The sequence below is a fragment of the Felis catus genome, chromosome A1, assembly GCF_018350175.1.
Source record: "Felis catus isolate Fca126 chromosome A1, F.catus_Fca126_mat1.0, whole genome shotgun sequence".
Classification (NCBI taxonomy): Eukaryota; Metazoa; Chordata; class Mammalia; order Carnivora; family Felidae; genus Felis; species Felis catus.
In genome coordinates, this window is record NC_058368.1 from 116264878 (window position 1) to 116275163 (window position 10286).

A 10286-nucleotide genomic window follows, 5' to 3' on the forward strand; every position below is an offset into this window, starting at 1 on the left:
CACCTATTTGGCCAAGTGCCACTTTGGGATTATTCTTCTGGGTGATCATTAGTACCTCTCTGGATGATCACCACCCAGGCCACACCTTAGTTCTCAGCAGCTGCCTGACCACCTCCTTCCCCCAAACCAAGCCACCTTAGGGTCAGGGCTCTCCCCAGGGGAGGGCGGAGGGAAACACTTCCTGACACACAGCCAAGTCACCCCCTTCCCCCCCCCCCCCCCCCCCCCGCCGCTGCCAGGTTCACACCCCACTCTCCTGTCCCAGCCTGCCTCTCCCTTTGCATGCTCTGTCCTTCCGCCTTCTCACCTCCACATCAGCCTTAGCCCCATTCATGGGGCAACTCCAAGCTTTCATCACACCTAGGAGCCTCACCCCACCTTGGTTTGCGTGTCAGCCAGGTCTTACGGGAAGGGCATGGAAAAAGAAGACAAAAGGCCTGGAATAATTTTGGGACAGTCACTTCCCCTCTGAGAACCTTGAGTGTCCTCTGACCAAAAAAAAAAAAAAAAAGAATCACGATTCACGCTGGGGCAGCCTCATTGTCGTCTTTATTCCACAAACATACACTGAATGCTTTTCAGGCACTAGGGACACAGCAGTAAACAAGACGACTAAGAATATGTTCTCAGGGAGCTTATGTTCTACAGAAAGGGAGACAGGCAACGTACTAAGTCAATAAAAAAGGAAAAGCAGATACAATTACAAATGTTATAAGGAAAGTTAAAATACAATGATATCCTGTAGGATGATGTGTCCCAGTGCCTGAGATGACACTTGAGATTTGGTGACTGATCAGCAAAGTCCTCTCTGAGCAGGGGACATGTAGGCTGAGGCCCGAGTAAAAAGAAGGAAACAGACTTGTGGTCATCCGTTGCAAAAGCATTCCAAGTCATGCAAATCGTGCAAAAACTACAGTGGGAACAAATTGGAGCATTCAGGGAACAGCAAGAAGGCCAGAAAGGAAGGATGGATATGAGGTGACACTGAAGCAAAGGCTAGGGACAGATAACAGAAGACATTACAGGCTGAGGTAGATGCTGGGTTTTATTCTCTATCCCTGTGAGCATCAAATAGATGTTGATGGGAAAGCACAACTATGCAGGATTTTTCATGTCCTCCTCCTTCACCTGCTCTCCAGCTGTCAAGTGCCGTGGATAAACTCCTAAGGAAGCAGAGTCCAAACAGGCCACTCCATTTCCCCAAGTGTCTATGGAACATGAACGAACTGAGGCTTGGAGACTGGCTCTGGGCCACCAGTGAGTCACAAGGAGGCAAATCCAGAGCAGAAATCCTGGCATCCTAATCTCCAGCCCCGTGCTAGGTTCCCTGGTCTCTGGAAAGATAGGCTCCATGGGACACTGACTCACTGCTAAGCCATACAGACCTTGATTTGGGGAGAGGACTCACAAACCGAGGGGGAGGAGGTGGGAGCAAGGTGTACTGGCGGTGAGAAGAAAGGGGAGAAAGGGACTTGGAGCGGGAACCAGCCTGAAACCCTTGTCCAATGTGGCTGAGATGTCTATGTTAGTAGGTTGGTTCCTGCAAACCTGGCTGTGCAGCAGCATTACCTGGGAATGTATTAAAGATAAAAAGGTCCAAGCTCCTCCCAGTCCTCCTAATTCAAAAACCTCCTGGGGTGGGGCCCAGGTATTTATACTTTTGTCGGTAATCCTGACATCAGCCAGGTTCAGAAGCACCGGTCTGTATGATTCACTGGGGTAACATACCGAGCATCTGAACAAAATCTGAACCTCTGAGGCAGAGGCAGAGGCACTTTTGGTAAGGATACTTCTGTGCTCAACACCTCACACACATTTTCTTGCATGAGCCTCATAATTGCCCTCAGACTAGATATTCCTCCATCCTCTAAGGGGCTAAAGCTAAAACAGGCAACGGTCCAAGGTCACCCAGCTAGTGAGAATCTAGGCCTCAATTTGAATTCCTTCCTTTTCTCTTGGGCCTGTGTTCTTAAGCTCAACACTGCCCTTAACAAATGGGTGAGACAATGGCTGCCCTCTCTCTGCTTCCACAGACAGTAACATCATCAGCTTTACAGAAGCTCAGGTCTCCACCTGTCCTGCAGGGGGATGGTGATAAGGGTCTGCCTCACAGGCTGGAAAAAGGACCAGGTAGGACAGCAGAGCAGCTAGTGAAATGAGTATACCCTTGGGAGCCAGACAGTCAAGGGTTCAAATTTTGAACATGCTATTTTTTAGCTTTCTAACTTAGGACTTGTTATTCAACTTCTCTGACCTACAGTTTGTTCATCTGCAAGATGGGAATAATAATAGTAATAATAAAGCCCTATTATTATAGGGCTTTGTGATGGTTAAATCAGATCATGTATATAAAGCAGAATATGATGGGTGGCACATGGTAGGTGCTTACTTGGTGACGGCTGCTATTAACAACTGCTTCAAACCTCACGCCCACCCCCAAATCCCCAAATGGTCCCTTTCTTTCTTTCTTTCTTTCTTTCTTTCTTTCTTTCTTTCTTTCTTTCTTTCTTTCTCTCTTTCTTTCTTTCTCTTTCTTTCTTTCTTTCTTTCTTTCTTTCTTTCTTTCTTTCTCTTTCTTTCCTTCCTTCCTTCCTTCCTTCCTTCCTTCCTTCCTTCCTTTCTTTCTTTCTTTCTTTTTCTTTTCTCTCTTTCCCACCTCTCTCTTTCTTTCCCTCCCTCCCTCCCTTCCTTCCTTTAAGCGGGAACTTTAAAAAGGTGCTGCTTGGTCATGGGGCAACCATCCTCCCTCAGAGCTGAAGTGGTCTCTCTCTGCTCAGAGATGGCCATGCTTATGATGAGAGGGTGGACTCCAAGGCCTCCTAGAGTTTTGAAAACGTTTACCCAAGATAGCAACCCTGGTTCAGTTCTCAGAGAATAGCATGTGTCCCCTGGGGGAGGGGACTCAGCCACCTTCCCCTTCCACTCTGACCAGGAGGAGTGAGTCCTAATCAGACCCAGAGCTCTGGCAGCCAGGGAAAGGGCACCTCCACTGAGGGTACTACTATCACCAGGAGCCATGAACCCAGAGTTACCTAAACTTGAAAGTTCATAGTTAAGGAGTCATTGTTCCCTGCCTCAGTCTGGCTTCATCCCTGCTCTGCATCCCCATCTGAGCCAGTTGATCAGGCAGTTTTGGGGGTACAGCTGGATCTGTACTCAGATCTGCCCTTTGGAGCCCCCTTGTACCTCCTCTGCTGACTGGAGGTTCCTGGAGATAGTGCCAGATAACATACTTCGTGCACACCCAGGAGTGAACAGGATCTCCTGTCTGATTGCCTGGGGTCAGGATCTATTTGCATAGGATGAAGACTAGGAACTGGTGATTTGGGGAGGGGGTACAGGGGCATGAGGAGTCCCTGTCATCGCCAGATGTTGAGGAAGGAATATTTGTAAGGTGCTTGGCTCAGGCCTGGATTTCAAGCCATCCTCCTCCATTTCTGGGCCCATTTCTGGGACTTTGAGGGATTAACATCTCCAGTCTTAGGATTTTGTCACTTTGGCTGTCCCATAGCACAGATGGCTGTCTGTCATCAAAGAGAGGGCAAGTGATTCTTCTTGTCCAACACACAACCCACTCTCCTCTTTAAGCCTCAGGTTCCTCACACGGAAAACGAGAGGTTGAAACAACTGTTCTGTATTCAGGCACCGGCCAATAAGGTCCATCATGAATTGTTCGCAGGCATGCTGCTATCCAAAGGCCTGCTGAGACAATTCTATGGCAACGAACAGTGCTTGATCTATGAGGCATGATAACATTTCTCTCGGTGCCTCAGCTTCTTCGTCTCTCAGTGTGGAGAATAACAGTCTACTTAGGGGGTCCTTGTGACTAGGGACGTAGCACCTCTGAAAGTGCTTGGCAAAATGGGAAGCCCTAAGTAAATACGTCAGTACCATTATTACTAACTTCTCCAGGGTTCAGCCTTGGAATGAGGTCACATCACATCCTGTACCAGAAATGTGTAAGTTTGGTTCCTCTTAGAAATGCGATCACAGGGGCTCCTGGGTGGCTCAGTCAGTTGAGCGTCTGATTCTTGATTTCCATTAAGGTCATGATCCTTGGGGTCTTGAAATCAAGCCCTGTGCTGGGCTCCACGTTGAATGTGGACGCTGCTTGAGATTTTCTCTCTCCCTCTGCCCTTCTCCTCTGCACTCAATCTCTCTCTCTAAAAAATAAAATAAAAATAAACAACAACAACAACAAAAAAAGAAATGTGATCAGAGAGCTGAAATTTAGCAATTTAACCTTATCTATTTGCTTTTTTTTTTTTTTTTAAACTGAGGGTTGGTCTAAGACAATGATTCACAAAGGAAGAGATACTGCCCCCTAAGGGTCATTCTACAAATCTGCGGGGAGTCCTCAGGCATTTGGAGGAAAAGATGTCAGGCTCAATTAAAATGTGCCCCACCCCCCACCACACTGTCCTACATTCCACATGCTTTGTAAAGAGTACAAATAAAGCATGCAGAATTGTATCTCTATAATTATTTCAGTTTTTTAAACTTCACATTTTTTTAAAGTTTATTTATTTATTTGTTTAAGTAATCTCTACGCCCAATATGGGTCTCAAACTCACAACCGCAAGATCAAGAGTCACATGCTCTTCCAACTGAGCCAGCCAGGTGCCCCTCTCTATAATTATTTTATTTTATTTTTTGAGTTTATTTATTTATTTATTTGAGAGAGACAGAGACAGCATGAGTGGGAGAGGGGCAGAGAGAGAGGGAGAGAGAGAGAATCACAAGCAGGTTCTGTGTTGACAGCACAGAGCCCCATGTGGGGTCTGAATCCACAAAACCATGAGATCATGACGTGAACCCAAACCAAGGGTCAGGCCCTTAACGGACTCAGCCACCCAGGCGCCCCTCTATAATTATTTTAAAATACTTTTGAAAACCGGGGGCACCTGGGTGGCTCAGTTGGTTAAGCGTCTGACTTTGGCTCAGGTCATGATCTCACAGCTTGTGAGTTCGAGCCCCGTGTCAGGCTCTGTGCTGACAGCTCAGAGCCTGGAGCCTGCTTCAGATTCTGTGTCTCCCTCTCTCTCTGACCCTCCCCTGCTCACACTCTCTCTTGCTTTCTCAAAAAAATAAAAATACTTTTCAAAACCTACGTATAGGAAAAAAACCTGGAAAAATACATCAAAATGTTAACATGGACAGATTTCTACAAAAGAGAAAAAAGTAAATGTGTAGATGCCATATTCTCTGTGAACTTTATTTCAGGATAGTAAAGGAATGTTACCGTACTGGCTCTAAAAAAATTGATTCTGAAAGGATTGAGGACCACTGAAACCAGAGGTAGTCACATGAGAAGCTTCTATGTATCCTTTGTAAAACTGCTGTTCTAGATACTATTACATATAAGGTCCCTGGCCATTGCCTGAATAAGGTGTAATGAATTCCTCTTGTAGTTGAATGTTAGAAATTTTGACTCTCATGACCATCTGGCATAGCTCCTTCCTTTTATTAGATAATGACAAATGTGGAATTCATGTGTTCCCTTTTTGCCTCCACCTCCAGGAAGCTCACAATTAAGTTTTGATTCTCAGCTGCAATGATTATCTCTAGCCTAGAATTTTGAGGAGAACTATTTCTTTCTTCTCCAATTTGGTTTCATTATGAGGGATCGTGTTTTAAATATTTACTTGTATCTATGTCTTTTATTGTCTTTAAATCTTTGCTGTAAGTAAGGGGAGCATAAATAATTAATGTGAAGCTCAAAAATCACATACCTGCAGTTGTCTTCCCAACACTTCCCGAGTCTGGAAATCTCGGGGGGCCTGAAAAGCCTGAGACAGAGCAATTTAGGGCAGGTGCAGGTGCTTTTGTGCTGCAGACTCAGTCTCTCTGATACCTCTTCCTCCTCTCCTTCAAACGCCCTCACCCCTCTACTCCAGATGGAGAGTGGGCATTATGAGGAGATGAGGAGTAGAAGCAGGATCCAACTGTCAGGGCCCACTCCAAGTGTTGGCTGGATCTGGGTGGTCTGGGGTCAAGTTGCGTATCAGGGAAGGGCACCAGCTCCAGGATCAGAGAAGCCCAGACCTCCAACTGGAGAGACTCTCCCTCCACACAAGTTCTGCTAGCATCTTGTCTGAATCCCTCAGAGCATAGGCTTTGGAACTCGGGCTGAGGCATGCAACTGACCCCTTCCTGAACCCTGGCCCACTAGCCCGCAGCTATGACTTTGGCCAAGGTACCTCTGAGGCTCAGTTTCCTTATTCAGACGGATACCTACCTCCAGGGGCCATGGTGAAAACTCATAGAGGTGACCTGAGAGGTGCTAAGACAGTGCTGGAAGCAGTCAGAAGCCAGTGGATACTGCTCCCCAGGGGGAAGGGGGGCAGCCCTGCAGCCCTGGGTCAGTGTTAATCTTGCACCAGTCTGCCACCCCCAGCTGGGAGCGCCTGGAGGCAAGAGTTTGCGTTAAATATCAGCTCCTCACTCAGTAGCTATGGCAAATGGCTTAAACTTTCTGAGCCTCACTGTTCTTATAATAAAGTGGGAATAATGAAATGTGCCTCATATTGGCGGCGTGAGTAAAATTATTAACAGTGGTTATTTTGGGGTAAGGGCATTGTGAAAATGTGTTATGTTTTATGCATATGGGCTTTTGCTGTTTTTTCTACAACAAATAGGAATTTAAAAAACATGAATTATTTATGTATTGTAAGTCATTTCAAAACATGCCTTTTCTAAAAAAAAAACAACTTAAATTTACTGAGTGCTCACTACATTTTTGGCATTGCTCTGAGCACTTTATTTTTTGATATTTATTTTTTAATGTTTGTTTGTTTGTTTGTTTATTTTGAGAGAGAGGGAGAGAGAGAGAATCCCAAGCAGGCTCTGAGCTGTCAGCACAGATCCCAATGTGACGGTGAATTCATGACCCGAGCCTAAATCAAGAGTCAGATGCTTATCCAACCAAGCCACCCAGGTGCCCCTGCTCTGAGCCCTTTATATACATTATCTCATTTAATTCTCCCAACAGTTGAGGCACCTGGGTGGCTCAGTCTGTTAAGCGTCTGACTTTACCCTAGGTCATGATCTTGCTGTTCCTGAATTTGAGCCCTGTGTCAGGCTCTGTGCTGACAGCTCAGAGCCTGGAGCCTGTTTCAGATTCTGTGTCTCCCTCTCTCTCTGCCCCCCCTGCACTCGCACTCTGTCTCTCTCAAAATTAAACTTAAAAAAAAAATTTAGTTCTCACAACAGTCCTCTGAGGAAGATAGTATGTTCATCCCCAGTTTAGAGACAAGAAAACCAATGTGGTTTTTTATTTTATTTTATTTTTTTTAATTTACATCCAAATTAGGTAGCATATAGTGCAACAATGATTTCAGGAGTAGATTCCTTAGTGCCCCTTACCCATTTAGCCCATCCCCTCTCCCACAACGCTTCCAGTAACCTTCTGTTTGTTCTCCATATTGAAGAGTCTCTTATGTTTTATCCCCCTCCCTGTTTTTATATTATTTTTGTTTCCCTTACCTTATGTTCATCTGTTTTGTCTCTTAAAGTCCTCATATGAGTGAAGCCATATGATTTTTGTCTTTCTCTGACTAATTTCACTTAGCATTATACCTTCCAGTTCCATCCACATAGTTGCAAATGGCAAGATTTCACTCTTTTTGATTGCTGAGTAATACTCCATTGTATAGATATACCACTTCTTCTTCATCCATTCATCCATTGATGGACATTTGGGCTCTTTCCATACTTTGGCTATTGTTGATAGTGCTGCTATAAACATTGGGGTGTATATGTCCCTTCGAAATAGCACACCTGTATCCCTTAGATAAATACCCAGTAGTGCAATTTGCTGAGTTGTAGGGTAGTTCTATTTTTAATTTTTGGGGTAACCTCCATACTGTTCTCCAGAGTGGCTGCACCAGCTTGCACTCCCACCAACAGTGCAAAAGAGATTGTCTTTCTCCGCATCCTCGCCAACATCTCTTGTTGCCTGAGTTGTTAATGTTAGACATTCTGACAGATGTAAGGTGGTATCTCATTGTGGTTTTGATTTGTATTTCTCTGATGATGAGTGATGTTGAGCATTTTTTCATGTGTCGGCTGGCCATCTGGATGTCTTCTTTGGAGAAGTGTCTATTCATGTCTTTTGCCCATTTCTTCACTGGATTATTTGTTTTTTGGGTGTTGAGTTTGATACGTTCTTTATAGATTTTGGATACTAACCCTTTATCTGATATGTCATTTGCAAATATCATCTCCCATTCTGTTCGTTGCCTTTTAGTTTTGCTGATTGTTTCCTTCACTGTGAAGAAGTTTTTTATTTTGATGAGGTCCCAGTAGTTCAAGAAAACCAATGTGTAAGGAAGTTGAGCAACTTGCCCCGCTTGTTGTGAGTGAATCTATACATGTGATACACTTTCATAAAACTATAATGGATACATACATACATGGATGTATACATACACATGGATATACACATAGACAAATGAATGCATGTAGGAACAAGTAAAATCTGAATAAGGCCTGCAGTCTAGCTAACAGTATTGTACCTATGTCATTTTCCTGATTTTGATATTGTGCTATCTTTATGTAAGATATTACCATTGGGGAAAGCTGGGTGAGGTCCAGCTGAAGACCTCTCTGTAGCTTTTTTATTTTTCCTGCAACTTCTTCATTTCTTATTCTATAGACTCTGATAAATATATAGTCAAAAATTAAAAAGTTCTTAAAAACTAAAAGTTTTTTTTTAAAGCTTATTTAGGATTATTTAGGATTACAAGGATTACATGAGATAATGTGCCTAGAACACAGGGTTGGATTCAATTGACATTTCAATATATATTTTCTTTCTTCCCCACTCTGGGAGTGACTATTTTCACAGATATAGTAATAATGGCCTCCATATAGTGTGTTCTATGTGCTAGGCTTAATTTCCATGCATTGTTTCACTTAATAAAACCTAAAAGGCATGGGTCCTTTTATTATTCCCCATTTGCTCATAGGAAAACTAAGGTTCTGCAGTGACAAATCTCTTCTCCACTTGTTAGAAAGTGACCAAGTCTGGATTTACACCAAGGCAGTCTGTTCATGACACCACTCCATCCCCTCCAGGTTCAGCTCAGAGTATTGCATAAAGGTATGCTTTGAACCTTGGAAATCATCTACCCCAACTGTCTCAGTTTATACAAAGAAAACACGCTAGAAAGGGGAAGGGCTTTGGTCAAGAACACCTAATAAATCTGTGACTGAGCCAGGATGAGAACCCAGTGTTGGGATTCCTGGATCAGGGTATTTTCCAGTGCCCACAGGCAAGGCTGCTCACCCATATAGCATACTTCCTCTGAACCCTGCCTTGGAGACAACTGGTGCCCACAGATAGACCTGCAGGTTCTCACTCACACCCCTCACCCACCCACACAGCTCAGGCCACTCGGGACCCAAAGGTAGGAGTGGGGCCCTGGGAGAGTGGAGGCATGGTGACCCTCTACTGCAGGCAGCCTTGAGAAGTAGGGTAGTTAGGGTCACAGAGAAGGCAAGGGCAGACCCTCTGAACTTTGGCAGGAATGGGGATGGGAAAGGAGGCTATGTGCAAGAGGTCCCTGTTCCTGTCCCCCCTCAGGCTCTCCTGAGTCACTTGCTCTGAGGTTGGGGCACATTCTTGAAGGGGATGGTCACAGGGATTCCAGGCCCTCTCAGGCCCTAGGCCAGTTTCTATTCTTCCTGGGGCTGAAACCAACTCCCACCTCAGACTCAGCACCCGGTTTCCACATGGTAATATAATGACTCACTCCATTCCTATCTTGGGACCTCCTTGGACTTGGGGCAAATCGCTCCAAGTCCAGACTTGGGGTTGGTGGGAAGGGTCATCAGCCCAAGTCCCATTTCCCAGGGAGGAGGGGTGTCCCATGTATCTAGTGGAGGGTTTAACCCACTTTCAAAAGAGCACGATTGGCCCTCTTTCTCCATCCTTGTTGCGCGGCTCCCACATCCCATCCCGCCGGGCCAATCCAGGGAATGTTGGAGCATTAAGGACCCCTCCCTTTCCTCTTGTCACCTCATCGCCCTGGCAAGTCCACTGGGGAAGCAAACCCTGCAGCCTAGTGGACCAAGCGATCCTGTCCGCGGGGAGCAGCGCCCTCGTGTGGCCTCCAGGAGAAACGCGTTTATTTCCCAGCACCCTCCCCCCCAACCCCCCTCCCCACCCCCGTCCCTTTCTATGCTCTCATTGAACAAGAATTTATTGAGTGCCGTTAGGTACCTGCTCTGGGGGCCCCGGGGAAGAAGATAGGTAAAATACCTGCTCTGTGAACGGTACATTC